The sequence below is a fragment of the Canis lupus genome, chromosome 22 (assembly GCF_003254725.2).
Source record: "Canis lupus dingo isolate Sandy chromosome 22, ASM325472v2, whole genome shotgun sequence".
NCBI lineage: Eukaryota > Metazoa > Chordata > Mammalia > Carnivora > Canidae > Canis > Canis lupus.
Window position 1 is genome coordinate 30,996,763 of NC_064264.1, and position 25,195 is coordinate 31,021,957.

The 25,195-nt window shown below is 35.3% G+C and overlaps 1 protein-coding gene across 14 annotated transcripts in view; it reads left to right on the plus strand.

The window, feature by feature from the left end:
- Positions 1-25,195, plus strand: part of SCEL (sciellin) — a 297,125-nt gene that overhangs the window by 68,809 nt on the left and 203,121 nt on the right. For 11 of the 14 annotated variants that reach the window (XM_049099241.1, XM_049099237.1, XM_025440923.3 and 8 more), the window contains one exon: positions 17,106-17,266. The gene's annotated coding sequence lies outside the window, so the exon portion shown is untranslated. Of the gene's footprint in view, positions 1-14,174; positions 14,318-15,837; positions 15,904-17,105; positions 17,267-25,195 lie in introns of those variants that run through there. The other 3 variants (XM_049099239.1, XM_049099242.1, XM_049099243.1) reach the window with 2 other exon arrangements.

A 25,195-nucleotide genomic window follows, 5' to 3' on the forward strand; every position in this document is an offset into this window, starting at 1 on the left:
TAGTGATTTTTCTATGTCAATCTTATATCCACAACCTTTCCAAACTCACTTACTAGTTTTAATAGCCTTTTTTGTGGATTCCATAGAGTTTCCTATATAAATGATTGACATCTCTGAATAAAGATAGGGCTTTTTCCCCAAGATAAAGGATGTTAAATATCTTTTTCTTGCCCTTTTGCATGAGCTAGGATCCTTAATATAATGTTGAATAGAAGTGCTGAGAATGGGTACCCTTCCTTTGATCATAACCTTAAGGAGAAAGCATTCTGTCCTTGACCATTTAGTATGATGTTAGCAGTAGGTTTCTCATAGATGTCTCTTAGCAGTTTGAGAAAGTTCTCTCCTTATGTTGCTGAAATTTGTATCAAGAATGGATTTTCTCACATGCTGCATCTATTTATAAGATTATAATTTTTTTAGTTTGTTAATATATAGTGTAATCTTTGTAGGTTTTCCTAATGTCAATGGGGCCAAGCACATGTCAAAAATCCTAAATTACACAGATTTCAATACGAATTTCTGGAAATAAAAGAGACATAGAATGTACTAGAGAAAAAAGATATTGTCAGTGTGAAGCCATCCAGTTTTAGAGAAAAGACAACTCTTGATTTCTGGTGATACAAAGAAAGAGGAAAAGAGAACACTAAATATTTGTGCTGTTCAAAGCAGTTCAGTCCATTTGTGTTTGAATATTGACCATTATGTGCTATTTTGGCCTCTTATGTTAATTTTGGTGATTTGGATTTTCCTTATATGAGGCAATCTTCTCTTGAGGTCCATCTTTAAGAGCACATCTATAATATATGATATATAGCCCTGATGCTCTAAATAATACAAGCAATTTCCCTAAATGATTATGAAAAACTAATTTTATCTTCTATGGTCTCCATTCAGAAGACCATTTTTATTTTTAGTCTTTCATCTTACACTGGATATATAACAATAATTAAGGATAGCTGCCAACTTTTACATTAGTTTTTTTTTAAGCATACTGGGGGAACCTCTCTATAGTCTAAGCTGAATTTTCTGCTAGGATTCAAACGTGTGGCTGGCTAGGTATGGCGTATGGGTGGGGGAGGCATGTGCCTGCCAGCGGTCTATTTACATAACTCAATGAAACCCCTTAAGAAAAAACTCATGTCTAAGATGGAAAAGTCAAGAATGGAAGATTTGGCCTAACAGATGCCTCAGGAGAGGCTTGATTTTATGTGTTTCACTTTGTTAGCCTCTCAGCTCTGGCCCAGTGCCACGTAAGTCTTATAGAAAATAGGAGTTAAGAATGGGAGTGTCCATAGTCTCTAAGACGTGAGGACACCAAGCATCTTTACTTTGGTGTCTGGGCATGAAGTCAAAAAGGAAGAGATGCATTCTCCCTTCTCTGGAGGGGCCACAGCATGCTTTGGCATATGGAGGTTTCTAGAAAGCTCTTCACATTTAGCATCATTAAGACTGGATCCTGTGCATACAGTCTCTGTGACTGCTCTTGTGCAGGTAGTAGAGGCAATGGATCTGCTCCTGGAGACTCCCAGGTAAAATTGCAGGGATTTTGAGAGAATCTGGGGATCCAAAATTGTAGCTTGAGGGACAAAGTCAGTAGAAATATGGGTTGTTACTATTAATGTGTCTTAATTCTATCCTATAGGTGGGTGTTATATGGTGAAATATGGGCAACATATTCTGGTTAGGTTAATTTAAAATACTATATTTTGAGTCCAGTTTAATGAGATATAAGAAAGAAAGAATGATAAAATCAACTACCAATCAACATAACTTTATTTTAAAAATCCTCTTGTTTGACACAACAGTAATTTTCCTGCTATTCTTGACTATTTTTAGATGATGAAAAATTTGCTGTGATTTCCAAGTGCTAATTAATTCTAAAGCTCGCAGATCTGTAATGGTAAAAAGTGTAAAGGGTGTGATTTAGAAAAATAATGTCTACTTTAACTTTATGTTGAAATATAATGGATTATTTTTCTATTGCTATGACTTTGTCATTTGTTTTTGAGAAATAAGACATGGTCACTCACTCAAAAAAGATAAAGACGTTTTATATTAGAATATACTATTAGAGGTGATAGTCTGTAAATCCATTTCTTTGTGAATAGGTAAAATTTTTTAGGAGCAGTGCTGGCAATACTCCAAGCATGTGCCACCTGTATCAGGCATTGCTTCAGTGATATAGAAGTTTCACAAATCTTCATCTGATGATCTTCGCAGTGGCCTCTAGTGCCCAGAGCCTGTCAGAATAACTAAGGAGGATGACTTCATACATCCTCAGGTTGGCTAAGAGGGCGCTCCTTCTAAATTATCATGATCAACTTCAAAATAAAACTTTGTGTTGTTTAAAAACTTGGCTATTTCTAAAATGGGTATAGTATCTTAAGATGATAATAACAGTAATAAATGTATTATAGTCATACTTTCTTAGAACCATCAGGCACTATTTTCCCTAAGTGACTTTATTTATTATTCTGTTATCAGCTGCCATTTTTGTAAAGCAGGTTTTAAAAATAATTCCTTAGTTTTTCTAACAGTCTTCAGATTTTTAAACTTTTCACTGGCATATTAAACTGAATTTTCACTATTGAAAAGGAAAGATAGGGCAGCCCCGGTGGCCCAGTGGTTTAGTGCCGCCTTCAACCCGAGGTGTGATCCTGGAGACCTGGGATCGAGTCCCAAGTCAGGCTCCCTACACAGAGCCTGTTTTTCCCTCTGCCTGTGTCTCTACCTCTCTCTCTCTGTGTCTGTCATGAATAAATAAATAAAATCTTAAAAAAAGAAAGATATTGCTTTTTCCTTCTATTATTTTTTCTCTGTCTTAATACTTTTCTGTCATTCTCTTGAGAATAGACTTTTTTGCTTGTGCCATGGATGAGAAATAGAAGGAACCTTGTTTGGAATTGAGAGAATATGAAGATTCTGACAAGTAGAGAAGGGGCTAGGGAAGTATATAGCAACTAAAATCCTTGAAACTGCATTTAAGAAAACACTTAGAAATAAAAAGGAAAAAAATCCCTTTGTAGTACTGTTAGATGACTCTTTTATTTATTTAATTAAAAATTTATTTGAGAGAGAGAGAACATGAGTAGGAGGAGGGGCCAAGGGAGAGGGAGAAGCAGGCTCCCATCTGAGCAGGGAGCCTGATGTGGGGACTTCATCCCAGGACCCTGGGATCATGACCTGAGCTGAAGGCAGAAGCTTAACCTATTGAGCCACCCAGTCAACCCTAGATTAGTCTTTTAGATAAGGATTATCAAGAACTCTGGAGGACCCAAGAGTTTACCTTTTAGCAAATGAACAGGTACACCTGCACACAGCCTGATGGAGGCTGGCAGAAGACAAGAGAATTTGGGACTGAGAGTAATGTTAGAATAGCACAGCCACAGTCTGAGTATCAGTATGTTTTTGTCAGTTCCCTTTGCTTCCAAGGGCCCCTGAAATGACACAGGTGTAATGGCTCAGATAGATGTCTTCACAGCAGTGGTTTGAATTATAGGAAAGCAACCCTGAGCTTAGGGAACCTGAATTTTTTTAAATAATGTACAACAGGCATATCTATAACTTTCAGGGCTGTTTGCTATACAAAAATCCTTGAAACAAGGATTGTTTCACAAAGGGTATGGAATTGTGAGAGACACTTGGAGAATTGTCTTCCAACAAAGGTATGAAGACCTATCTCTTGGTCACCTGGGTGGCTTAGTTGGTTTAGGCCATGATCTCGGAGTCCTGAGATGGAGTCCCACATTGGGCTCCTTGTTCAGCAGGGAGTCTGCTTATCCTTCTCCCTCTGCTCCTGCCCCCTGTTCATATGCTCTCTCTCTCTCAAATAAATAAATGAATTGAAATCTTAAAAAAAAAAAAAGAGAGAGACCCATTTCTTTCCCAAAGCCAGGAGTTGTTCAGACTTTATGTCTTTCTGAAAGCAAAAAGAGACCAATACTCAGTGTTGTGCTGGAAAATGTTTAACAACTGGTTCTTTGAGGAAAAAAAAGAAGAAGAAAAAGCCCTAATTTGTGACATTTGCTGATTTCCATTGTATAAATATTCCCATGATGAATGATTTTAAGCTACCGCTAGGCCACCATTGAACATGGAGTTAGAGATGCATAATAATGCACAATTGTATATAGTATTTCTGCATATAGATATAATAGACATAAATAATCTCAAGAGAATAGATAATCCTAACATCTAGTAAAATAATTAGAAAGTGTTTGAGTATTTATTACCTTTCAATTTAATATAATTTTTAAGAATACAAGTTTATGTAATTTAACTTTTTAATAATGGCCACCTTTTAACAATTAGCTTGCAAAATTCCTGAAAATTTAACAGTTGGCTCTTGCAAGCAAGTATGAACTAGTTCCAGCACCTGGCTGCCAATACTCCTCTCTGTCTGGTTAATAGAGTTCATTAATCTCATTCTTCAAAATCAAGTCTCTTTTGTGTTTGTTCTTGTAGCTCATTTAAAAATCCTTTTTCTCCTTTTATTTAAAACTTAGATGATATTTATATTGCCTTTTATTTCTTAACACCATCTGGTTAATATAAATAAATATAATCTATTATATTCAATCTTAGATTATGTTAGAAATAACACAAAGCACATCATTTTGGGGGGTTCTCTTTAGGTCACTTGTGTTCGATACTGTGGATGAATGTGAGTAGAAAACTCACTTTTGGGGGTGGAGGAATTGATATTTTTTCCCATCTTTTTCTGAGTATTTTATAAATAGAAATTACCTCTGTGAAGTTTGTCACAAATTTTGGGGACATTTCATAAGCTTTGAGCTGAACTGGAAGCAGCACTCAGCTTCCTTAGGGTGGCTAATTCAATTTCAGACACAACAAACACTGAACACTTATTTTGTGCTAGATTGTAGGCTAATTAAATGATTTATGTAAATGTTTTATTTAATAATTAAACAAATCTGTAAAGTAGGTATTCATATCATTTTACGGATGGGGAGCTGAGATCAGTTTTCAGTTCTTCATTTATATTTTGTGGGGGAAATGTGATTATGTTCCTCTCCCCTCTTCATGATCAGTATGTAGTCATTGAACAAATGGTTCCATAGCATTTCTTAACAGGGAAACCTTGACAGGGTGAATAAGATTGTCCCTAGGAGCTCCCAGAAGGAAATTTCACTTTCCCTGTGAATTGGTTGTGCATTTTTGGTTATAACAATAATCCAGAATAAAATTGTGGACCATATGTTACTAAGATATGCAGGAACATTTAAAAATGAGTGGTCAAATATTATGTTATCAAACAGAAACTATAACTCAGTTTTGAGAAAAGTCACTATCAATATCATCATTAAAAATGTCATGTGAAGCTATATGCATACACTGATGAATTTTTTTCAGGTGATTTAAACATTAAAAAATCAAAATTTTTGTAGATGATTATTTTATCTTGGTGACATATATTCTCTCTTAAGAGAAAGGAAAAGACCATAAGCAAACTAATAAAGACTTGAGGTTAAGTAGAGCTGCGGTGACTTCTGAAGAAAATAATACACTGACAACACTATTTGACAAACCTCAAATGGATGAGAAAATCAATGTTATTCACATCACTTCTTGTGATGTCCCATCACTTACCTTATCAAGCAGAAAATAAATTGCTCTCTTTTCATAAGTAATAAGAATGTTACAGTTGCATAATATGAGTCTAGGCATAAATCAGCAAGTTTTGTTTAATTTGTGAATGTATAAAAATCACCATTTCAGTGAATTTATTTCATGTCCATTTCATATCCACCATTTTAGTGGGTATATATTTAATGATTAAGTGTCATCCGGGGATAGCAATTAAAAAAAACATAGAAGGAAACTGAATATTTGATGTGCACAACTGTTATTAATCATACTAATTAATATTTATTTCAAGTTTAATATTTGTTAAGTATAGTGCTGAGCATATTAGATGCATTATGTTAATTTAATTTGGATTTATATAATCATTGTTCATTGTATACATATATTGATAATTTGTTAAAGTTATCAATATGTTTAAGGAAAGATGCAAATATATACATGAACACAAATGTTTGCATAGAATTTTAGGGATCATAAATCCCCTGAAGCCTATTCCTGAATTCTCACCTTAAGAATCCCTGTTTTAGGATACTACTTATAGAATTCAGTTGCAATAATAATTGTCTCCAAACTGTAATTTGCTTATTTTTATCTGTATTTGACAGCATAGAACTACAAGAATAGAATTTTAATGACCCTATTAATAAGTTATATCATATGAACAGCATATTCCTGTGACTGAAAAATACAATTATTTTATTTAAAAAAATTTTTTTAAAAAGATTTTGTTTATTTATTCATGAGAAACACACAAAGAGAGAGGGAGAGACATAGGCAGAGGGAGAAGCAGGCTCCCTGAAGGGAGCCTGATATAGGACTCAATCCCAGGACCCCAGGATCATGACCTGAGACAAAGGCAGACACTCAACCACTGAGTCACCCAGGTACCCCAGAAAATATAATTTATGCCAAGAGTACTAACTGAGGAATAATTTAAATCAGGGAAAAATTGAAAACAATATCCAATATCTAGTAATAGAGTATAGGTTAAGCAGATTATGACACAATGAAATGTCATGAAACCATTTGTAATGAATACGCACATCAATACAGCATATCACTGTGTCAATAGCAGGCTTTCAGCAGTATATATACTGTTTTGAAAAGGTATACATAGTTATGAAAAAATCTAGGAAAGCCGTTCATTTCATTCTTAAAACATTCAAGCTAGCCTAAGAAAAGAGACCTCATTGATGGGCTACATAAGAAATATTAAAGGAAATTCCCCTGGGTAGCCAAGAGTCCAAGGCCTTCGCTACAGAGCTGACATCATGATGGAGTCTGGAGTGAGAGATAGTTCTGGATTTAAGAAGGCTCTAGGCAATCAGAGTTCAGAGCCTTCCCTCCAATGTTCCCCTTGAACATGACTCAGACTATGCCTCCCAGCTTCTTTCTGTTGCACTTTAAACTGGCATATTCATATTCATCTGTACCTTGTAAATTTAATTTGCCCATAGCACAGTATGGTTCCTCTAATTCATGACCTTTTGGTTTCAGATCCTATTGCTAATTGCTTTTGGTTTAAATTCTCAAGATAGAGCCTATTGCTTGGCTTATTTTATTGAACTAGATTTGTTTCTGGACAACCTGTTGAGATATATATTTAGGTAGATATCTACCTGCAGCTGGGGTAATGGGCTGGTGTGGTAAGTTTCATATGGTAGAAGGGTATGGGTAGGGTAATTTTATTTAGAAAGACCTAGGGATATAAGCAATGTAAAATAATTCTAGTGAGGAAAGATTAGGCATCAGAAACTTTAATAATGGCTATCTTTGGGTAGTAGTATTTTAAGTGATTTAAAATATGTGTATATATACATTTTTCTTTTTGTGTTTCTCCAATTTCTAATTTTTAAATAATGATTATGTATAACTTGGAAAGTAAGAAAAAAAATCATTAGAATGTGATTTGTATTTTTTCCTCTGTAGTTCTATAGTTTTGTTCTAATTACATTTGTTAGAGAATTTCCAAATTATAGCAATAAAATGTTGTTTGGAAAAGATGAAATGTACTGGCAAAAGAAAGAAAGAAAAAGAAAGAAAGAAAGAAAGAAAGAAAGAAAGAAAGAAAGAAAGAAAGAAAGAAAAAGAAAGAAAGAAAGAAAAATTTGTATTTTTGTGTTTTGTATTTTAACCAATCAGAGCTAGTACTCAGTACCATTTTGAATTGTTTGGCTTTATATAGCAAGGCATGTGCTGGGGCTGGAGAAATACAGAGATACATATACTAAAACAAGGCCTCTGACTTCAAGTTCCATTCAGTAAATATTAATCAAGTATTTTAATGTACAATAGGAATCCAGAGGTGATAACATACAGTCACTGCTTCCTCAAAGAGCTAGCAATCCAGTTAATTATAGGAACAGGAAATAAAATTAATATTGTAAGACAATCTATGTGAAGGGTCCAGTGACTGGTGTGAGAATTTGGAGGTATGAGAAATCATTTCAAGTTGGGATCAATAAAAAAGACCTCATAAAGTGTGGGATTTGAGTTAATCTTATTGGACGTGGAATGCTTGCATAAATGGAGGTATGATAGAGGACATTAATTGGATTGCAGGAAGAACTAGCAAAAAAGTGTATAGACAGGAGGGCACAAGGCATGTTTGGGAGAGGTGAGTGTAGTGGATTCATGTTGCAGAGTGGTGGGAAATAAGATTGGATTAAACAGAAGCAAGACTTTACTAAATGCTTTTTAAGTATGCTTTCATAAAATGCTTTGGAGTAAAAAATTTTTTTTTTTTTTAGTTTCAAGTTCATTAACTATTTAGACTATTTCAGAGCTAACTAGCTAGCCTGTGTCTAAAAAGGGGATGGTAATCTGTTGTTGTAAACCTGCCTCTCAGCCATCTCTCACCGAGAATCCTTGGTCTTAGAATCAATCCTCTGTAACAAATGAGAGTCCAAAGACCTTCTTAATATAACACTGGCATTTATATGTTGCCCTGGTATTTTGATCTAGAAACAATGTGATAATGAATGCTTGCTTGGAAATTTACTCCATTTTAGGCTCTGAATCTACTTTTGTCTTTTCTGTTTTCCTCATCATTTACACTCTTTATTCTACTGAATATGCTGATTCAGATTTCTGGCTTTGACTTAGGGTGTTTTACCACAATATTAATTTTTGATTCCCAATTCCAAGGTCTTTGTTCCAAATCCTAGTTTGTGGTACTTAGTTACAACACCAGATGGAAGGAAATTTGGTGTTAAATGGAATCCTCTTTATCCTATCTCAGATAATCTCTTGCATGAAGTGTAAAAAGTGGTGTATATGTCTTCAAATAAAGTAGCTCACAGAAAAGTAATTTCATAGCACAGGCCCCAAGGGCAGTGTTATACTGTTATCTGTTTCATATACTTGTTTAATAAATATGATAGACATTAAGAACAATAAAATCAGTTTTACAAGTGCTTTTAAACATTTTTCTATTTCCACCTATACTCCATGTTTATCCCCATCAACTCTTACTATCTCCAAAAGATGAAGATGATAATGATCATCACTATTCAAGATAAAGATTTGTTTTATTTATTTATTTATTTATTTATTTATTTATTTATTTATTTATGAGAGAGACACAGAGAGAGGCAGAGACATAAGCAGAGGGAGAAGCAGGCTCCCTGCAGGGAGCCTGATGCGGAACTCAATCCCAGGACCCTGGGATCACCACCTGAGCCAAAGGCAGATGCTCAACCACTGAGCCACCCAGGTGTCCCCAAAATGAAGATTTTTAAAACAGCATACTAGAATTGTGCTTACAACTGGTGTTATGCTATATGTTGGAAAATTGAACTCCAATAAAAATAAATTTAAAGAATAGAATTGTGCTTACTTACACAATACTAAATTATTCTGAGAAGATGGTCAGTGAGTGTGAGTGTGATAGTAGCGAGGGGACACTAGTCCATTAATGAATTTAATGTCCTGGTCCATTTCTACCAATCCCAGCCCCATTCAGCTGTAAGTACAGGGGATCTTTCTGTAGCAGGCTTCTCTCTTACCCAGTCTCTGAATGTATCCTGTCCAAGGCAACAGTATATCACTGGGCTCAAATGTAGCTGATAATAGGGTCTGGAATGAGTCTAAATTGAGTATCATATCCCTTGAAAGCACCCTTTCAACCACCATCCTGACCCCAGCCCTCTTACTGTGTTTGCTTTTGGTGTATGACAAATTCTTGCCATGATTTCCTTTTCTATACTCTAGTCCAGAATGGATATTATGTTTCTAACTCAGCCCTTTTGTCTTGAACCCTATATTTTTATTTTTTACTTTTTTAAAAGATTTTATTTATTTATTCATGAGAGACAGAGAGAGAGAGAGAGAGAGGCAGAGACACAGGCAGAGGGAGAAGCAGGCTCCGTGCAGGGAGCCTGACATGGGACTTGATCCAGGGTCTTCAGGATCACGCCCTGGGCTGAAGACGGCGCCAAACCACTGAGCCACCCGGGCTGCCCAAACCCTACATTCTTTTTAAATCTTGTCAGTCCCTTTCCTGGAAATTCTCTCCAGAACCCTGCTAAAGGCAAAAAGATGGAATCACAAAACAGGTCCTAAGGTGGGCCATTTGAGTATCTATATCAGACAAATTGGCCTGATTAATATTTCAATTATCTTTGAAGTGTTTGACGTATTGCTTCCTGCTTAATTTTGAGGGGCATTTAAAGAAATATGCATAAGAACACATCTAGTAGCGTAACTATTAAATCCTTAATGTGTAGCAGAAATAGTAAGGTAAATGTTTAAGGAGTTAGATGTGCATTTCCTTCTTTTGATATGTTGTACAGGAGTTGTTATCAATCCAAAAAATCCGAGACTTAATTGATTCACAATGTATATCTACAAACTCTTATTTTTTTGTATAGTGGATTTTAAGTATTTGATGATTGTATCTTTAAACTTTAGAGTGAATATTCATTTTCAAATCAGTACTAACTTTTTATATGAATCATATTAGACAAAATGAACACCTAGATCATACTATTCTAGAAAATACTTGATGATTCATATAGTACGCCTACAATGTTTACTGAATGCCTACTGTTTACAAGGCAATATACTATAAGCAATTTCAAAAGGTGTATGGGATATGTAAGGGATATACAAATGAGTAAAGCATAGTGCTGGCCTTTATGGAGGGATTAAGACAATTACATGTAGACATGGGCACAGAGCAAGATAGCCAATTTAGTCCTTAAAGGACAAGAAGGCAATTTTAATAATAATGGCATGATCTTAGTCCTTGGCGAAGATAAAGAATAATTATATACTCAAGATGCAAATTATGCCTGGCTTAATTATCTCTATCAATTTGAAGAAGCAGATGCTCAGATGTGCAGACAGATACTAATAACTCACTTGGGAGCACTTAATCTGTATCTTTTTTGGGGTTTGGTAGAGTTAGTCACTGATTTCAATTGATGTTACATTCTTTAAGAACAATATGACAAACCTTTTCTCAAACTGAATTCTACCTTTCCCATACATTCTTCAGGAGCTAAAAAGCATCCTGGTCGATGACATAATCCACATCTTCGTGTCAAGCTAATTTAAGAAACATTTTCTCACTTAACTTCACAGTGTGAAGAACATTAATAATTCAGTGGTTTGTATATATATTTCCATTCATTCTCCTTGTGAAGATATTTATACAGTGTAACAATAGTACAGGAATGGAAGAGTTGGGAAAAAATCTCTTTCCCAACTCCTATTTCACCCTATTCCCATGCTTCCTTTCCTTCTAGAATATCTGGCTTCAGCAACAGTGGAAGGAACATTCAGTAAAGCTGAAGAAGTGTTAGGGTTTGTTAGTACTTTATGCCTTCAGCTTCTCCCCATTGGTGATATCCTTCATGCTAGCACTTTCTAGGTTATTAAATACTATATTTTTAAAAAATGTCTATAATTTGCTACTCGTAAGAACAAGGCTTAGTATAAAAATTCTTTCTTCTAAGTTGAAACAAGGATTTTTAAAAATGCAGACTCTGAGGGAAGATTCCAGAGACTTGGTCTCTTGAGAACTACCCATCTGTGAAAAAATTCTATTTCTGTTGGACTGGAGACCTGGCAATGGCAAAATGGACTGCCACTGTGAGCCATTTATTCTGTCTCACTGGACAGAATAAATTGTTTCCTAATTGAAGCTATGTCATGACATGGACTGTAAAATGTGGTTGCAATAATTTACTCTCAGCTTAGAGAAATGACAGAAAATTGTCTACTCTTTAAAAAAGCATTTTTTTAAACTGGACTCTAAGATAATATTGAAAAAAAAGGAATACTTTCTGCAATGCTGTTTTTACACATTAATTTAAACTATATATTTTGCAATATTTTGAAAGAACTAATTAAAAAGCATACATCTGTGTACTTTGGGATAGCATCATCTTTTAAAAGTAACTCAGAGTTTCTTCAGCATAATTTCATTTACCGTTTCATGCCCTATAGACACAGACCTTTTGCTACCTTTTGAATGAAGTCTGTAATATAGGAAACTTGCCTACAGACATTAAAACATATAGGCATCAACTACACACAAACACACACTATGTCTATATTAAAAACATCCACTAACACATCTGAGAATATAGTAGAATAATTATGAAACTTCAAAAATGTTAGGCAAAAGGATTATTTCAAATGATGTTAAAATATTTAGGACCTAGTTAGATCTCTATACCACACCTTTTAGACAAGTAAATTCCAAATAGATTAAAGACCTAGACACTGAAAAAAGAAACTCAAGACTAAATACTAGAAGAAAAGGAATTGAAATGGGTTTATACATGTAGGATGAGGAAGAACTTTCTCAGCATAATATAAAACCTAGAAACCACAGAAAAAAATAGAATATTGAAAGTAAAACAACTTGGGGCGCCTGGGTGGCTCAGTCAGTTAAGCATCTGCCTTCAGCTTTGGTCATGATTCTGGCGTCCTGGAATGGAGCCCCCCTGCTGAGCAAGGAGACTGCTTCTTCCTCTTCCTCTGCTCCTCCCCCTGCTCGTGCTCTCTCCCTCTCAAATAAATAAATAAATAAATAAATAAATATTAAAAAAATAAGACAACTAATATTTGAAAAGATGAAAATAAAGTTAAAACAAGTGACAGATTGGGAGAAAAATATATATAACATATGTAAAGACAAAATATTAATATCCAGAATATTTTCCTAATGGTAATAAAAAGAAAAGGACAATTAGCCACATACAATTTTAAAAAAGATTTTATTTATTTATTCATGAGAGACACAGAGAGAGGCAGAGACATAGACAGAGGGAGAAGCAGGCTCCTCACAGGGAGCCCAATGTGGGACTTGATCTCTGGACCTGGGATCATGCCCTGAGCCGAAGGCAGACGCTCAGTGTGGAACCACCCAGGCATCCCAACCAAATACAAAATTGACAAAGAATACGAACAGGAAATTAATGAAAGATGGAATATAAACGTCCAATAAAAGTGTGGAAAAATGATACATTTCAGTAATAAACAGATGAAAAATAATAACTAGATGTATTATTAGCCCACTTGATGGGCAACATCTCAAGAAGGTTAATAACATCCATGCTTGGCGAGGAAAAACAGGCACTCTTGCGTTGGTCGTGTTGAAGGGTATAGCTTTTTGTGAGGCAAATTGGAATTCTCAATCAAAATTAAAATTTGCATTACCTTTGACCCAGCAATTTTATGAGAAATTCCACTTTAGGGATCTAGTCTACAGAAATATTAGCTTAATTACATTTATAAAATATAATTATATGTCTAAGAATGCTCATTGCAGTGTTCTTTACTAGCCCAAAATTGGGGAACTGTCCATCAATAAGAAAATGGTTAAACCAATTACAGAATATTCATTAAAGGAAATTCGTATAGCAGTTAAGAGAAGTAGATTCACATGTACTGACTTGGAAAAGTATTTATTACAAGTAAATCAGAAAGCACATTGAAAACCATATTCATAGCCTGATTCTATTTTCATCTGGGGAGAAAACCCTACAAGAATATATGTTCCTACAATCATAAAATAAAGCCTGGAAGAATATAAAATGATCTCTTGATGGTGGCTATTGCAATGGGGGCTGAAGAGGCAGGAGAAAAGTAAAGGAGGAGTTTCACTTGTCATTTCATATCTGTTAAAAAATAAAAGTGAAATTATGAGTGATTTTTAATTTTTTGCTTTTTTATATTGAATATCTTTTCTATTATAGACAGCTATTGCTTTTGTATTAAAAGAATAGATGTAACCTTGAAAAATTAATTTCTGAAGGATGGGTTGAGAAGATGAGAGACTGGATGCAGGAAAATAATTTAGGAGGCTTTAAATGACTGCGGGAAGGACAGTGAGGACCTGGCCTAGGGCAGGGACAAAGGGATTAGAAAGAGGCCAAGTGGGACCCTGGGAAGTGGTGACAAGTAATATGAGGCTATATTCCCAAATCCCAGTCCACAGCTCTTTCCCAGAGTCTTCCCGAAGGCCCCATGAAAGGTACCATTATGCCATCACACAGGCCTCAGCAGATAACAAAACCCAGGTTGTCCAGTTCCTCTGCAGGCAACCATTTGAGCTCTGATTCTGCACTTAACGTATTTCCACATGAGACCAGATGAAAGCAATATCATCCTTGCCAACGGTCCCTTGGGCTGTTCTCTGCAGCTCTGTGACCTGAAGGTTATAGCACCATTACATCAGCCTCTTCCTCTGGGACTGGTAAGCAGCTCTCAGGCTGTCTCCACGGAAGCTCACTTTCCTTCCTCTACTGTGCTTGATCCAGACCATTGCATGTAGTCTGCTTAGCCTCTACTAACATCTTTTGCTTCCTGTTTATCAAGTCATGCTCATAAACATGAGACCTAACCCACCTGCAGTGTGCTCTGAATACTGGTGACATCATCAGTGCCCAGTCATTTGTGATCATTGAACATCTCACCTTTGAGCTCCTTCAGGCTTGTAGAGCACATCATCCAACATGCATAACGCCGTGCTCAACACAGTCAGCAGTGTCACATGATGGAAACAAATTTCACATGGGGCACCTCTCTGAAGAGCCTGTTCACTTTTTGCTTGTTTACTCAGAAACAGATGTTTAAACATCTGCTTAAATATTGTGAAATCTTTTCACAGATTGGACATTTAGTTCCTGCAGCATAACCAGGAAGGATCATGTTTATTGAACTAGAGGCAAATTGTATGTTGAAAAGGGAATTTGGTAGACTAGCTTGTATAGCATTTCAAGGAGCAAGTGTAATGTTAGCAAAAGCTTTCATGTGTTTAATAGGAAATACTTTTAGTTGTTTCTAGCTTTAAATCTCACTAGCATATTATTACCTCACTAGCATATTATTACCTTGAATCTTTTTTCATTTTATGGATATATAGAATCGCTACACATAGGAATTTTCTGGAATACAATTTTGAATAAAATTGAAAATGTGTCTGAGAGCTGAACTGGTATGGTAGAGAAGATACATAGAAAGTTGTCCCTTTTTCTTCTAAAAGATTGTAAACCTTCCTGATTTTCAAATATTTTGTGTTCATATAAGATCTCCATATTGGCCTATGAACAGTCCTGCTGTTTTCCTTCTGTCCTGCAATAGAAGAACATTTGGCTTATACAATTGAGATAATCTGGTTATCTCCCAGACCTAATGTCTTATTTTGAATTTGAGTGATTTCTGTCTGATGTCACATAGAAGAAAATGTAATTTTGCTTGTCTTTTAGCAGCAGATAATTTGTCGATTGTATGCTCAATGACTTGTCTTGGGAAGGAATTTTGAAATTGCACCTTGAGACGTGTACCATTTTGCATATGAGATAATTGATATGATTTACTGGTAGCACTTTCAAGCAAAAGCATGTGACTGGTTGAAAGTGGAAAATTCAATCAGTTTGTTGTTTGCCCTCCCTGATCTCAATCACTGGTTTTAACAAAAGTGTCTAGTTGCTTAGACATCATGTAGAGTAGTTTAGGAATGAAGAAATTACTTCTAATTAAATCTCTCTGTTACCTTGCTGGGCTCAATTTTCTCCAGTTACTACACATGCATGCTGAAATAATATAATAGAGGCATTCTTAACCCATTTTAGAGAAAAATAAAAAGCAATCATAATGTATTATTAGAACTTTCTCTTTTTTGTTTAAGTAATGTGCTATGTTGAGAATGATGCTTAACTGTTATCTTTTGGGGTGACCTCCACAATGACAACGTCTTATGGCTCCTTTATGCAGATGTCTGGTGACCATGAGGCCTAGATTAGCTCTTCAGCATTCATTGAAGATAATCACTAGTTTCAGGTAACTTAAAAGCCTGTTCATCTGTCCTTGGTTGGAAACATAGACTAGCCACATTCAAGTTGCTTACCAAAATTTTAACCTTGAACACTCTGCTACTCAAACATTTTCAAAAACTTCACTTACAGGAACAAAATTAATAAATGTGAATATCTAATATTTAAAATAAATTGAAAGGAATAATATTCTCATGTATATGGATATCTAATATTTATACCCATATTCATTCATATGATTGCCTACGGGAGATGCCATTGATCTGCTTTCTTAGATACTGTAAGCCTCACCACTGGGGTGAGCCAGGCTATTAGAGAGCTATATGATGCAGCTTTGACTACTTTACCTATCCTTTGAGACGTAATGCTGTGGTATCAGAAAACTTGGTGATTAAGCAGCTTAAACTTCTGCCTGTATCCAGTAGCTTGTCTGAAGCAGATTCTAAGGAATTGTTTGGGACTGATTATGTTCTTTTGCTGTTATGTTCTCTCATGTCCCTTGTAACTGGCATGCCAGGTCTAATAAAGGACACCTGCCCACTGGTAACTATGCCAGATTTGTCCCTGAGGTTGGGGATGAGGTGTTGCATAACAAGTCAGAAAAAATAAATAAATAAGAGAATCCGGAAGGACATTTTGAGCTTAGTAGAGAATGTGGTTTTTCCTGAAAAACTGCATACTTCCTAATATGCCTTCAGAAAAATTACCTGGAAAAAAAGAAAAAAAGAAAAAAAAATTACCCAGTATCCGATTTGGAGAAGGGGGGAAAAAAAAGCAAATATTGGTGATCTCGCTGCTCAGATTGTGTCTGATAAAAATGACCTGGTAATTGCTTAAATTTTGCTATAGCTTTTATCTATTAGACTATTGTCTTCATAGGCCAAACTCTGTTCAGCGATCAGGGGACTTGTTTATTTTTGAAATCTTTTAGTAGCATCCCTGACCAAATTAGTTTTATTTTAGACATTTTCCTTTTTTTTTTTTTTTTTTTTTTTAGTGAAACAAAGATACTTTTCCACTCCCTAATCCCCAGTAACTTGGTTAATTAGCTATGAAATCTAGTGAAAGTCATTCACAGTTGATAGCAGAAAATCATAGATATTCTACTCATTTCCTGGCTTTTTATAATCAAGGAGACTAAAGCATGTTGTTTCCAGTTATGCATGCTAAAGGGAAATAAATGGTGATGTTTTTGCTTTGTCTGAACAGAGTGGTTTCTTCAGCAACTTTTCTAAACCCTTCTGTGAGACAAGCTGGTTCTTCTGGGACTAAAGAACTGCCTGTAGCCATATGCTTCTCTACAAATGTGCTTGGTCTTTTCTACACACAACCAGTGGTGCTAGCAGACAGGCTCTGCAGGCCTTAGTCAGGTAAGGAAGCATTTGTTATTAATGTGTGATTATAAAAGAAAACCACTACAAAAAATGTTTTGCAATGTTTGTTTGTCATAACAAAGTTATTTCTCTGCCCTTGCTAACGGGCTACAGTCTTCTACTGGCTCTGTACTCTGAATGCTCCTTTATAAATGCTTTTCCTTGGTCTTCGTTACACATTGTCAAAGCAGCTTGTGTGCTATTTGCATCATAGATATAAGATCACATCCCTATGTAATTCTTGAATTCTTTTGTCAAGAACATCAACTAACAACCATTCCTCCATTTTTGCTTTCTTGCCTTGCTTATATTTCAACATCTTGCAGTAGGAAAATACACATGAATCATGGGACACCTACTACACAGGTAGTGTCCAGGAGTTTGTAGAAAGCTGGGTTGGGACAGAAGAAGGAAAATGCTCTTTCCTTTTTAATTTAATTTTAATTTCCTCACTTTCTCTCTGTGTCTTTCATGAATAAATAAAATCTTTCAAAAAAAAAAATGGGACGCCTGAGTGGCTCAGCGTTGAGCGTCTGTCTGCTTTCGGCTCAGGGAATGATCCCGGAGTCCCTGGATCGAGTCCTGCATTGGACTTCCTGCGTGGAGCCTGCTTCTCCCTCCTCCTGTGTCTCTGCCTCTCTCTTTCTCTTTCTCTCTCTCTGTGTCTATCATAAATAAATAAATAAATCTTAAAAAAATATATATATATCCATAAGCCCTAGCTGGCCAGTGGGCTATTTACAACTAGGTAAAGGTACCAAAACAGGAAAACTCCATACATCCTCACTTTCCCCTTTAACTGTATGTGATTTGCCTATGGTTACACAAGTGGCAAGGAGTTAAAATTGGGAAAAGCACTCCTATTTGCTACTCTACCCAATGATATAGAATATTGAATTTGTCTACTCATATAAATAATAGCGACTGTTTAAAAAAAAAAACATGTTCTGGTGTATTTGGTGTAAATGTTGTATTTTAAGGGTTTCAAAATTATTTGGATGCCTTTGTAAGTTGTGAATTTTTTAAGGCATGACAAAAATATGTGTATGTGTATGTATATGTATGAAACACGACATAATTTTTAATAGGTTTAACATTCCCAGAGTCATAAATATATAAGATTGGGACGCCAGGGTGGCTCAGCAGTTGAGCCTCTGCCTTTGACTCAGGGTGTGATCCCAGAGTCCCATGATAGAGTCTCACATCCGGCTCCCTGCATGGAGCCTGCTTCTCCCTCTGCCTGTCTCTGCCTTTCTCTCTCCATGTCTCTCATGAATAAATAAATAAAATCTTAAAAATAAATAAATATATATATAAGATTAGCTTCTAGAAGCTAGCATGTATACATAAATGACTATTCAAGGTCACATACTGTATTAGTTTGCTAGGGCTGCCAACAGAAGAAAGCTTAAACAACAGAAATTAATTTTTTTTCTCAGAATTCTGGAGGCTGCAAGTCTGAGGTCAAGGTGTTAACAGAGTTGGTTTCTTCTGAGGCCTATTGTCTTGGTTTGCAGATGGGCACCATCTCCCTGTGTCTTCCCCATGGCCTTCCCTATGTGCGTGTCTATGATCTGAATTCTTCCTCTTCTTTTTCTTTTTTTAAAATTTAAAAACAATCGAGTATAGTTAATGTTCAGTGTTATATTAGTTTCAGGTGTACAATATAGTGATTCAACAATTCTGTACATTATTCAGTGCTTATCATGTAAGTGTACTCTTAATTTCCTTCATCTAATTTTATCCATCCTTTTACTCACCTCCACTCTGGTAACCATCAGTTTGTTCTCTATAATTAAGAGCGGGTTTTTTTGTTTGTCTCTTTTTTCCTTGTTCATTTGTTTTGTTTCTTGAATTCCACATGAGTGAAATCATATGGTATTTATCTTTCTCTGACTGACTTATTTTGCTTAGCATTATATCTTTTAGATCCACCCATGTTGTTGCAAATAGCAAAGATTTCATTCTTTTTGCCATCTATATATGTATATGTATATGTATATGTATATGTATATGTATATGTATATATATATGGCATCACAATGCTAGGCATCTCTCTATGTATGTATGTATGTATGTACACGTATGTGTGTTGATATATATATATACCCCCACACACACGTATGTGTGTTGATATATATATATATATACCCCCACACACACGTATGTGTGTTGATATATATATATATATATATACCCCCACACACACACAAATGGAATATTACTCAGCCATTAGAAAGGGTAAATACTTACCATATACATATATATATACACACACACATATATATGTGTACACATAGTATATATAGTATATGTATACAGAGTATACACTATTTTTTATATATACTATTATATGTATATATACTATTATATATATACACACATATATAAAATATATAAAATATGTGTGTGCATATATATCACATCTTCATTCATCTACCAATGGACGCTTGGCCTGCTTCCATATCTTGTCTATTGTAAATAATACTGTGATAAACATAGGAATACATATATTTTTCAAATTAGTATTTTTGTATTTTGCATATTAGTATTCCAGTAATGGAATTACTGGATTATATGGTAATTCTATTTTTCAGTTATTTGAGGAACCTCTATATTGTTTTTACAGGGGCTGTACCAGTTTGCCTTCTTACCAACAGTGCACAAACGTTCCTTTTTCTCCATATTTTTGTTGTTTCCTATATTTTCAATTTTAGCCATTCTGACAGGTGTGAAGTGACATCCCATTGTGGTTTTGATTTGCATTTCCCTGATGATTAATGATGTTGAACATTTTTTGCTGTGTTTATTGGCCATCTGGATGTCTTCTGCCCAGATTTAATTGGATTATTTGGGGTTTTTTGGTGTTGAGCTGTTTCAGTTCTTCTTATATTTTGGATACTAACCCTTTATTATATATGTCCTTTGCAAGTATCTTCTCCCACTCAGTAGGTTTTCATTTAGTTCTGTTGATTGTTTCCTTTGCTGTGCAGAAGCTTTTAATGTTTATATAGTTCCAGTTGCTTATTTTTACTTTTGTTTCCCTTGCCTCAGGAGACATATCTAGAAAAATGTTGTTATGGCCTGTTTCAGAGAAATTATTGTCTGTGCTTTCTTCTAGGATTTTTATGGTTTCAGGTCTCACATTTAGGTCTTTAATCTATTTTGAATGTGTTTTTGTGTATTTTGTGTATGGTGTAAGAAACTGGTCCAGTTTCATTGTTTTGGATGTAACTATCCAGTTTTCCCAACCCATTTGTTGAAGAGACTGTTTTTTTCTCATTGCATATTCCTGGCTTCTTTGTTGAGGATTAATTGACCATATAATTGTGCGTTTATTTCTGGGCTCTGTATTGTGTTCCATTTATTTATGTGTCAGTTTTGTGTCAGTACCATAGTGTTTTGATTACAAAGCTTTGTAATATAGCTTGATACCTGGGGTTTTGATACCTCCAGTTTTGTTCTTTTTCAAGATGGCTTTGTCTATCCAGGGTCTTTCATGGTTCCATCCAATCCAATAATTTGGGGATTATTTGTTCTAGTTCTGTGGAAAAAGCTGTTGGTATTTTGATAGGGATTGCATTAAATCTTTAGATTGCTTTGGGTAGTTCGGACATTTTAATGATATTATTTCTCCCAACCCATAATCCAAGCAGAATATCTTTCTTTTTGTTTGTGTCATCCTCAATTTCTTTTAATAATGTTTTATAGTTTTCAGAGTACAAGTTTTTTACCTCCTTGGTTAAGCTTATAACTAGATATTTGATTATTTTTGGTGCAATTGTAAGTTGAATTGTTTTCTTAATTTTTCTTTTTGCTGCTTCATTATTAGGGTATAGAAATGCAATAGATTTCTACACATTGATTTTTTTATCCTATGACTTTACTGAATTCATTTATCAGTTCTAATAGATTTTTGGTGGAGTCTTTAGGGTTCTATGTATACTATCATGTCATCTGCAAATAGGGAAAGTTTTACCTCCTCCTTACCAGCTTGGATGCCTTATATTTCTTTTTCTTGTCTGATTGCTGTGACTGACTAGGACTTCCAGTACTATGTTGAATAAAAGTGGTGAGAGTAGACATCCTTGTCTTGTTCCTGACCTTAGGGGAAAAGCTCTCAGTTTTTCATCATTGAGCATGATGTTTGCTGTGCGTTTTTCATATAATGGCTTTTATTATATGGAAATATGTTCCCTTTACATCTATTTTGTTGAGGGTTTTTATCATGAATGGATGTTATACTTGGTGTTGAATGCTTTTTCTGCTTCTGTTGAAGTGATCACGTGGTTTTTATCCTTTCTCCGGTTGTTGTGATATATCACATTGATTGATTTGCATCCCAAGAATAAATCCCAGTTGATCACAGTAAATAATTTTTTTAGTGTAGATTCAGTGTGCTAATGTTTTGTTGCTAATGTTTTACATCTATGTTCATCATAGATATTAGCCTGTGTTCTTTTTTCTTTCTTTCTTTCTTTTTTTTTTTTTTTTTTTTTGGTAGTGTTTTCATCTGGTTTTGGAATCAAGGTAATTCTACCATTATAGAATGAATTTGAAAGCTTTCCTTCCTCTTCCATTTTTTTGGAATGGCTTGAGAAGAATAGGTATCAACTCTTCTTTAAATATTTAGTAGGGGACGCCTAGGTGGCTCACTTGGTTAAATGTCTGCCTTTGGCTCAGGTCATGATCCCAGGGTCCTGGGATTGAGCCCTATGTAAGGCTCCTTGCTCCACAAGGGAGTCTGCTTCTCCCTCTCCTTCTGCAACCTCCCCCTCCACCCGCTTGTGCTCTCTCCTCTCAAATAAATGAATAAAACCTTTAAAAGATATATAAATAAATAGTTGGTAGAATTCACTAGTGAAGCCATTTGGTTCTGGACTTTTGTTGAAAGTTTTTTGATTACTGATTCAACTTCATTGCTGGTAATTGGTTTGTTCATATTTTCTATTTCTTATTCAATTTTGATAGGTTATATGTTTCTAGAAATTTATCCACTTCTAGGTTTTCCAGTTTGTTGGCGTATAATTTTTCATAATATTCCCTTAAAATTCTTTGTATTTCTGTAGTGTCAGTTATTTTTTTCTCTTGTTTCATTTCTAGTTTTGTTTATTTGAGTCCCCTTTCCTTATTGTTGTTTTGTTTTTGTTTCTGTTGTTGTTAATTGATTGGTTTATTTTGGTTAGTCTGGCTAAAAGTTTGTCAATTTTGTTGATCTTTTCAAAGAGTCAGCTCCTGGTTTCATTGATCTGTTCTATTGTATTTTTAGTTTTTATTTCATTTATTTCTGCTCTAATCTTTATTATTTCCTTCCTTTTTCTAGTTTCAGGGTTTACTTTTTTTTTTTCTAGTTTCTTTAGGTGTAAGATTATGTTGTTTATTTGAAACTTTTCTTGCTTCTTGAGATAGGCCTGTATTACTATAAACTTCCATATTAGAATAGCTTTTGCTGCATCCCAAAGATTTTGGACTATTGTGTGTTCATTTCAATTTGTCTCCAAGCATTTTTTTATTTCCTCTTTGATTTCTTGGTTGATTCATTAATCATTTAGTAGCATGGTTAGCTGTCTTGCTGTGATTTTGTCCTGTTCTTTCATTTCATGCATTTTGTCTAAACCTCTGTATCTGTGTCTATATGTTAGGAAAAGTCAGCTACATCTCTTGATCTTAAAAGTAGTGGTTTTATGAAGAGGTCCTGTAGTGGCCTGCAGTGCAATTTTCTCTGTTTGCCAGAATCTTGCCCTTCAGGGATGTCTCCTCTGTGTGTTACATGCACCCAACTGTTGTGGCTGAACCACATTTGCCTTCAGTCCAACTATCCCCTCCTCCTGGGACAGGAATCATTTTGAAGTGGTGCTGACTCCTGTTGAGGCTGCTTGCACATTACCGTGTTTGTGGTGATGTTTTGGAAAACTGGGAGACCAAATTGGAGAAAGCACATCTTCAGAAGAATGCAGGAGTTGGGACACTGTTACCAAGCTAGGTGGAGAATGTTCATGATGTGCAGTTTCCTGCAGCTCTCTGTGTACCTAGGCTAGGGGTCAGGGGAGGGAAATGGCACCCACTAGCTTTTTCTTCTGGAAGTCTCCTAATGATCCCTGCCTCTCTAGCACATGTTCTGAGGTTAGTAAATAAATCACCTTCCTGTATACCCCATGTTTTTTTTTTTTTTTTAACTGCTGCTTCAGTGCTGTATCTCAGAGGGGCTCTTTGTTAGGCTATCTCTTTAAAGGGGAGGATTCAGTTTCCTCTGGCCATTGATTTTTAAAATTCTAGGAGTTAAGCTTCACTGATTTTAAGAACTCATGATGTTAAGTTCCTCTGGTTTTCAAAGCCAAATGTTATAGTGATTCATCTTCCCAGTGCAGGTACCTCATGCCTGAAGTCCTGGTTTGGGGTCTGCTCTAATCTCTTTTCTGTGCTTGCGGTGTCCTTTCCTATGGACAACCTTGAGGCTCAGTTTGTTTCCTGATTATCTCTGCCTTCCTACATTTTTTGAGTTGGCTTCTTCTCTATGTTTAGCTGTAGAGAATCTGTTTTGCCAGTCTTTAGATCATTTTCTGGGTTATTTACACTAACTAGTTGTATCTGTGGGATGAGGTGAGCCCAGGATCCTCCTTCTCTGCCATCTTCTCCTGAAATCTCTTTATTCTCCTATTCTAATAAGGGCACTAGTCATAGTGGATTAGGGCCTGCCTACCCTAATGACTTTATTTTACTCTACCTCTTTAAATAACCTATCTCTAAATATGGCCACATTCTGAAGTACTGGGAATTTGGACTTCAACATATGATTTATAGTGAACATAATTTATCCTATAACATATACTAAGCATGTGTAAAAGATGCAAATAAATTGTTTTGGAACATTCAGAGAAGAGTGAGATACTCCAGATATTGCAGATGGTGGAATTCACATAAAAATCTATTGATTAACAATTAACATTTATATATGGCAGAACTATTTGCCATATATGATTACTTTAAGACAGAATCCTCCTTCTCAGAGCACACAGAGATAAAATGGGTCAATCCTGAAGAAATGATAAGGAAATAGTAAATAAAATGATGGGACTCATTTGTGCTTGTTCATGAGAAGCACATAGAAGAGTAAAGAGGTCCTTTGGTGTGATTCTTCAATTCCATTCCTGGGAGACACACAAAGCCAGCAGCTAATGAGTCTTCTGATGATTTGCGCATGTGAAAGTACAAATTTGTTGCTGTGCTCTTAACAATTGTCATGCCTAGCATGCAGTTATATATGTTAGTGCATCTTCTTTGAGACAAAAAAATGCAAAGAAAAAAACAAAAACAAACCAAAAAACCCACAATACAATATTTTGAAAAGCTTATTGTTCTCAAAAGAATCCGTTCCCATAGACGGAGGATGACATATTTTAGATGTGAAGTAAACAAAACATGTTAAGTTCCTTAGGGTCCTAGTTGGTATATTCTAGAAGAAAAGCTCACCCCAAAGTAGAAGTCTAATCAATAGGAGCAAAAATGTGAAATGTGAGCCTTTATTGAGGGGGGGGGAAAGGGGTTATTTATTTGTTCATGAGAGACACACAGAGTGAGGCATGGACATAGGCAGAGGGAGAAGCAGGCTCCTCACAGGGAGCCCAATGTGGGACCTGGGACAGAGAAAAATCCCTGGAAAGAAAGATAAGATGTGCAGACAAGATGACTCATTCACTAGAAGACAGTATAATGAAACATCATGTAGAATCTAAAAGAAAAATGGATAGAAGCTCCTTTGAATTTCCAGGCATAGGAAAATAAAAATTCCACTTTCAAGTTATTCATCTGTTGGCATAAATATTTGCTAATTTTATACCTTATATGTTTCTATATGTTTCTCACTATCCTTTACCATTTCAGACAAATGTGCCACTAGAGAATTTTAAAAATAATTTAGTTTTCAAA